Source organism: Fukomys damarensis, unplaced genomic scaffold, assembly GCF_012274545.1.
Source record: "Fukomys damarensis isolate Sample0158 unplaced genomic scaffold, DMR_v1.0_HiC HiC_scaffold_19, whole genome shotgun sequence".
Classification (NCBI taxonomy): Eukaryota; Metazoa; Chordata; class Mammalia; order Rodentia; family Bathyergidae; genus Fukomys; species Fukomys damarensis.
The window spans coordinates 18955118-18962497 of NW_022900931.1; positions in this window are offsets into that span (position 1 = coordinate 18955118).

Below are 7380 nucleotides of genomic sequence, written 5' to 3' on the forward strand. Positions count from 1 at the left end.
TAATAAAATATTCCAATGCCTTTGTACATTTTTCTTTCAATTAAAAAGCCACATTTTAAAGAGAAGACAATTTATTATTTCAATAGCATTTAAATATTTAATGGGACTACAATTAAAATAGCCACATATAATGTGATAACTTAGTATGAGGTTCTAAAAAAATATTTTTGCTATTAGATTGCAATTTTTTTGCCTGTGTTATATGTAAGTGTACCTAGGATAGAAAATCTAAAAAAATTAGAAATATTAATATTAAAGATTTTATTCTGCACTACTGATAGAAGACCTTTATTAGGCTCTTTATTAACCTTCTTATTAACCTGTTAAGTAAGTTTCTTATTAGTCTATATAGTCAATAGCAGGGTAGACTTTGCTATACTACTTCCAGTGGTCTTTCAGCTAATTAGGAGAGTGAGGCACAGCTAGACTTTTCTTTATCTGCAGCCAATCCATATCAGCAGACATTCTTTCCACCCAACATCTGCATTCCAATTAGCATCATAACCTCATTTCTCTGTGTCCACATCTGTAACAGATATTTCTGGTAATAGAATGATATGGGAGCATAGATCATCGCTAACCTCAAAGTCTAGAGATGCTATTTAAACTTTGTTTTGGCTAGAAAAACCTTAGATTGAGCTGAGTTTCTTATGTGTTGTAGATTAAGAGTTTAGAAGGGGAGTGTGTGTGTGTGTGTGTGTGTGTGTGTGTGTGTGTGTGTGTTCAGGAAAAAGAGTCTTCTTTCTTGAGTATTGGTTTGTTATAGTGAAAGTGGATTTGCCAATGCTTCAATAAATGAATTCCTTTGGAAACAAGATCAGGGATATCAGAGATTCCAAAAGCTGAAAGTGTACAAGATTGCTCAGTGAGAGATTAAAATCTTAGAGCCCCAGCTCAAAGCACAGATAACTAGGAGCCCTTTGAATCTAGAGGAACCCTGGGCTGACCACAATGTCTTGAGAAAAATCACTAAATTTTTTGACTCTCTGGCTGTCTCATCTATTCACAGTGATATTAATAACTTTTAGCTTAAAATTTAAGACTGTGAGTGACTTACATGTAATACTGGGATAATGATACTTGCTGAAGTAATAAACAGTGTTCATTACAGCGTAGGAAGGTATTATTCATTCAACTATATTTTTATTAAAGTTCTTGCAATTAGTAAAAAGTAACTAGGCTTGGGAGAGGTGAGGTGATAGTAATCAGTCGATGAGTCCACTGATGAGTTTATAGCTAATGTGATGTTGGGAAGCAAAGCCCTGATGGGAGGAAGTGGTTCACTGAGGGTGTGGCCTGGTGGGGTCCGTCTCCCTCTCTCCTCCGCTGATGGCTCTCTGCTTCCTGCTGCAATTCCATGAGCAATTCTCCTCTTCCCTCCTGTGCTACAGCCAGCCAACTGAGTATGAACAGAGACTTCCACAAACTGTGAGCCAACATAAACCTTTCCTCCTGTCAGTTGTTGGTGCCTGGCATTGTGTCTCCACGAGAAAGTAAGAGACATCACTTACAGATCATTGTACTTTTAAAAAATTTCTGTCTAAAGTTCTATCATGGAAAAATGAAAGACAGTATAATCTTTCATAAATTAGTGGAGTGAAGCTATAAACCAAATTTTCCTAAGCAGAAATGAAACTTTCTCACCATTTCATAGTAACAATGTAGAACACGTTCATTTAATGGCGTATTACAATTTTCAATAAATATCCCTATCAGTATGTAAAGATTATGATTCAGTCTTATTGTGAAAATCATATTAAATATCTAAAAAAAAACCTCTTTTCATTTTACCAGATAAATTATGTAAACTGTTTTCAACAGTAAATTTGGTGTTATTGGAAAACTGTGAAACAGATATGCAATACTTTATTAAACTCAAAAAAAGGAAAAAAATAAGGACAACCATAAAATGTACATAAAAGAAAGATGTTCTGGAAATGTTTTCAGTTTGCCATATTTAATATTTGAGCTTCCTAAAAATAGAACAGCAAATACATCAGTGCCTTGGATTTAGGTCTTGGATTACAAGATCTCAATAGACAAAAGGAAAAGAAACTTCACTGACCAACAGAGGCTTTAGTAAAAGTCTTGATAAATAATGTTTCATCCTATTAGTTAGACAAGTAATACTTGTCTGTATAGGTGTCTTAGTTACATTTCTCATTCCTGAGACAAAATATGTGACACCAACAAGTTAAAGGAGAAAAGGGTTATTTTGGCTCACAATTTGCAGAGATTTCAGTCTGCAGCAGGCAGAAGGCAACAGACCAGTGAAGCAGAGAGGCAGCAGCAGCAATCTTCCCTTTCCCTTTTATCCCATCCAGCTATGTATATCCTGGTTTAACTTGGCTCATGGTTTCAGCTGCTTTCCATGGGAAGCTGGATGCAAGGGAGGAATATCATTAGGGAAGGATATGGCAGAGCAAAACTCCTCATTCCATGCTGGTCAGGAAGTAGAGCAGGAGAACTGTGCCAGGAATGGGCCAGGGACCCAGTATTGCACCCAGGGTCACGCCTCCCACAGTCACCCAGACGTATCCAGGAATGTGCTCCACTGGTCGGCCAGGTATCTCCCAAGCCAATCGAGTTGACAAGCTTAACCTTCACACTGAGTTTCAAAAAGAATAACAGATAAACCAAAACAGATACTTTATTTAACAAAGACTGTAGTCTTGACATCCCCTGGCGAGTTGCTCAGTGCAGCTTCTTTCCAGGAAAATCTCCTTGGGAAACCAACGTCAGATAGTAAGCTTGACTAGTGAATGTAGAATTCCAGGAGACTAGAGCTGAGTGTTTCGATGATGCCTAGCAAAAGGCTACGTGGAAAATCTGAAGAACCCTACATTTCTATGACTGTGAGTTAATGTGCTCCATCCCTTTGATAGTGCAAAACACACCAGGGGTACATTCTTAGCACCCCTGCTTAATGATATTGCTTATAACCAGTGAAAATTTCAGCCCTGGCAACACTGCTTCTTGTCACAGTGTTCATTATTAATATGCATTTCACCATAGTTACCATACAAAATACCTTCTTGGGACATCACAGTTTCACGCTGGATCATAGGAGCCACCATGTCCTCCTCAGTGGTTCACTGTGGCCCTGAACTGTAGTTCCACCATTAAAGCTTCCATCAGAGCGCCACGTCTCATCTGGGCAGCTACATTCAAGTCTCAGCCTATGGGAGTGTCTTGTTTTGGAACTAATATTGACAAGCCTAACAAAAATAGAATTTGTTTCCTTTGTTTAAAAATGAGAATATTTCAGTACAACAGTAGATGTTTAGTTGTCTTGAAACACTAAAAATTTGGAAGATCTGAAAAGAGTGGATTCTTATTTCCATATGATAACAATCAACTGGATCTCAGCCTCCAAGCCAGGCATCATACTTGACACTGCAGTAAGTATGTTATAGGATCAGTATTGGCTGCATGGAAGTCCACCACTCCATCACTGACTCCGTGGCGGCTCCCTCTGTGTGAAGAATGTGTATTTTCTCCTGTACAGCAGTCCCTTCACGTCTCTTTCATCCATCAACATTACATTCCCACACCCATAGACTTTTGGATTTGCAACCCCGGTCTAAAGTAAGCACCCCCCTTCAACCTCATTTCCCTGAAATTCATTCGGCTAACTTCAACATAATGATCTCAATTACTAAAAGGCAAAAAAAAAAAAAAAGGAAAGAAAAGAAAAAAGATCATGTCACCATCTTCTCTAAGTCCTTTAAAACTTTTCTCACTATGAAGGATGAGAAGTCCTAATTCTTCACGTACCAGATAAGATCTAACACAGCTGAACAGGCAAAGGATTAAAACAAACATGAGTCCCAGTGCATAAGAGCTTTCAGTTTGCATAAATTTGAGCAGCTTGGAGGAAGGTGAACCAGAATAAAAAGTAATATAACCATGGCAAGGGAGGGAGCAGGCAATAAGCTGAGTCCTTTGAAACGGTGTGTGGGGTGGGTGGGTATGCAGTTGCTCACAGACTTCCGATGATGACTAAGATGATTTGAAGTTACTAAATTGCATCTCATAATTAATTTTAAATTGCCTCTTTGAGCTGTATGGCAATCCATGTTTGTTATGCCCAAATTTTCAGTAACTACCTTGCTCACCGACCGGTCTTTATGTTAATGAGCCTTTGGGAAAATGAGGCCAAAGTGTGAGAACATAGAGTAGATGGCCATGGCAAAGAATGTAAGATAAAAACTAACTATTCAAGGGAGGCAAGAAAATAGTGGGAATAGTTACCAGGACTAAATTCAGACTCCCAAGTGATTGAGGGAATTCTGAGTTTTTCATAATATGGAAGTCAGAGGCTAGAGCTATCTTATTGATTCTAATGAAATCATCTTCCTAATGCTGGTGATTTGACCTGCATTTGTGATCTTTTCCCTACCTCTACCTGTACCCTCTTCTGCTTACCTCTGCTCCAGGATATTCATCCATCCCTACACCTTAATGTCTCATTCATCCATCCATGTACCATCCATGTACCATGCATTCAGTATGCCTTGGTCATGCTGAGCTTCTGCCCATCCTCATAAAGCACTGTACTTTATAATATACTCCAAGGTAAAATGATGGTCCTGAGGGCAGGGACAAGAGAAAAAAATGAGAACCAAGACCTGTCATGTAGAGGTACAAGATCCCAATAATAAATGTAACTGTACTGTATATCAAATGTACCAATAAACTCAAGAAGGAAAAATAAATAAGTAAATAAAATGCTGGTCCCTATACTTAAAACTGTCTAACCATTAATTCGTTCAACAATTCAATAACCAGTGTGTATATGTAAGGTGTGACACTAAACAATGAACTAAGAGTCTCTCATCTCAGGGACTTGGTGTTTTAATGAGAAAGAGATCACAAATAAAGTAGGTAAATTATATATTCTGTTAGAAAATTGTATGTAGAATGAAAAATAGGGTATTAAGACATTTAGGGAATAAGATGAAGGAAATGGAGGAACAGAAAAGAAACTGTGTTAGTCAGCTTTTCATCACTGTAACAAAATACCCAAGAAGACCAAACTAAAATCAGAAAAATTATTATTGGTTCACAGTTTCAGAGGTGTCAGTGCAAGATCTCATGGCTGTATTGGGCCCATGATGAGACAGAAGATCATGGTGAGGGTATGTGGTGGAACCAAGAGGCTCATGTCATGGTGAACAAACAGCAAGGTGGGGCAGGTAGGGCGACAGAGAGAGAAAGAGAGGGAGGGAGAGGGAGAGAGATAGAGGCAAGAGAAGAACATTCCCCAAGGTCGTGCCTCTATGGTCCACACCCTTCAGTTAGGCACTTTCCAGTAATGCCATCAGATTATGTCTGTTCCTCTGCAGGACGTATGTATGATATGTATGTATGTATGGCACATGTATGTATGATAAAGTGAACACACTGGTAGGCCCCTTCTTAGGGCCCCATAGGGTCTGATACAAATGAAAGTTCATGGTCTTAAGTGTTCATTAGCTTCATGATACTTCTGCTTCTCTAATATTTTTTTTTGTAAGAGAAGGAAAAATGTATTGAGGGAAAGAAAGCTTCTGTGTAAGAGAGAGAGAAGGGGGACTGGAAAGCGGGTTGCCCGCTGCTTCTCTAATTCTTGTTAAGTATGCTTTTCTCTCTTTCTTATGCTCCTTTGGACACTACCCTATATTAGTAATAATTTTTATAGTACCCTTTTCTCGTTTGCCTGTGATTAGACCATACCCTCAAAATCCTGCACTACATATTGACTTTTCTTGGTTGAAGCATAGTTAGATAATCAGAGCTGGAATTCCTCACATTCCTCACGATTCCAATGTAATCTTATACCTGTAATCTTTGGGATGTTTTCAGTCTGGTGGTAGAGAAAGTGTGTTAGATGGATGTGAGTGAATCTAACACAGGGTCTTTTAGCCTGGATAAGCAGGACCGACCACTATCAGATAGGGTGTTTTCTAGAACTGATAGTTTAATGTTTTGTAAATAACATGCCTAGAGAAAAATCAGTACTATTTTATGGATTGCGGCTTATTACTGTAATGTGCATAGGGCTAGCTAAACTGGGAGTAGACTACATAGTCCAAGGATGGGCTTTACCTCAAATGTGTCAAAACAGCACTCAGAGCTCATGCTGCGGATGAACGTGTTGCAGTCAACGTTTTTACCACAAAACCTTACAAACTACACTGAGGTTTGTTGTTGCTTGCTTATCCTGTTACCTGAGAACAGCCACAAACCATGAAACATGTTCTAGAACTGGAAAGATGTACTTATGTTCTGTGATAACATTTCTCACATAACACAAATGATTCCTTTCTGCACCTCGGCTGCAGCCATGACAGCAGAAAACGTGTCTCCTGGATCTTTTTGAGTTCTTCCCCAATGGCTGTTTCATTCTCCCTAACCCATTGCTTATACTTTGATTTATATAGTTGACCCCACTTGAAATTTGGCTTCAATGTATGAATCAATGAATAAATAATTGATTAGATATTTTACTTCCTAGGTGATTTTTGCTTGTAGTTAATCTCAACTATTTCAAGATTACTATTTTAGTTAGTAAATTGTTTTGGAAAACTCCAGCCTGACACTCCAGACAGACTGAGCATTCCAATCCAGTGGGGCTGTTAATCTCCATTGATGGCTTAGTTTGGGAAATGCCTAGGAGATGAACGGAGCACACTTCTATGTGTGTCTGGGTGGGTCCCGAGGAGATGACCCCTGACCCCTTTCATTTGGCCATTCTTCCTCTGCTCTCTGCTTCCTGGATGCCGAGAGTTGTGTGGCTTTCTTCTACCATGCCCTTTTGCTGTGATGTTCCTGCCATGGAGCCAGAAAACCATGGACTGAAACCTTTGAAACTTTGAGCCATATAAACCTTTCCTTCTTTAAAATGTGATGTCTGTTTTTTTGTCCCAGTAATGTAAAGCTGACTAATAGATCCCAAAATCTAAAATCTGAAATGTTCCAAAATTATAAAATTTCTAAGTATTGAAATGATACTATGAACAGAAAATTAAGATGTTATATAAAATCACTTCTTGGCTATGTATATAAGGTATAAATAAAACACAATTTTTATGTTTAGTCTTGAGCTTCATCCCCCAAATATCTCATTATGTATGTGCAAATATGTCAGAAAAAAAAGTCTGACATCTGAAACACTTTTGACTTCAAGATTTTAGATAAGGGATACTCAACCTATACTGACAAATTTAAATTATTAGTGTCTAAAGGTCAAAGTGTTGTCCCTTGTCATTTACAATTTCTGTAAATTAGGTAAGAAAAAAAAAAGCAACCACTGACTCCTTTAGTGACTGAAAGTATTTTGTTGTTCAGTGGTTTTGTGAATTGGGACTGATCTGTTTACTTTTTTTTTTTTTTTTT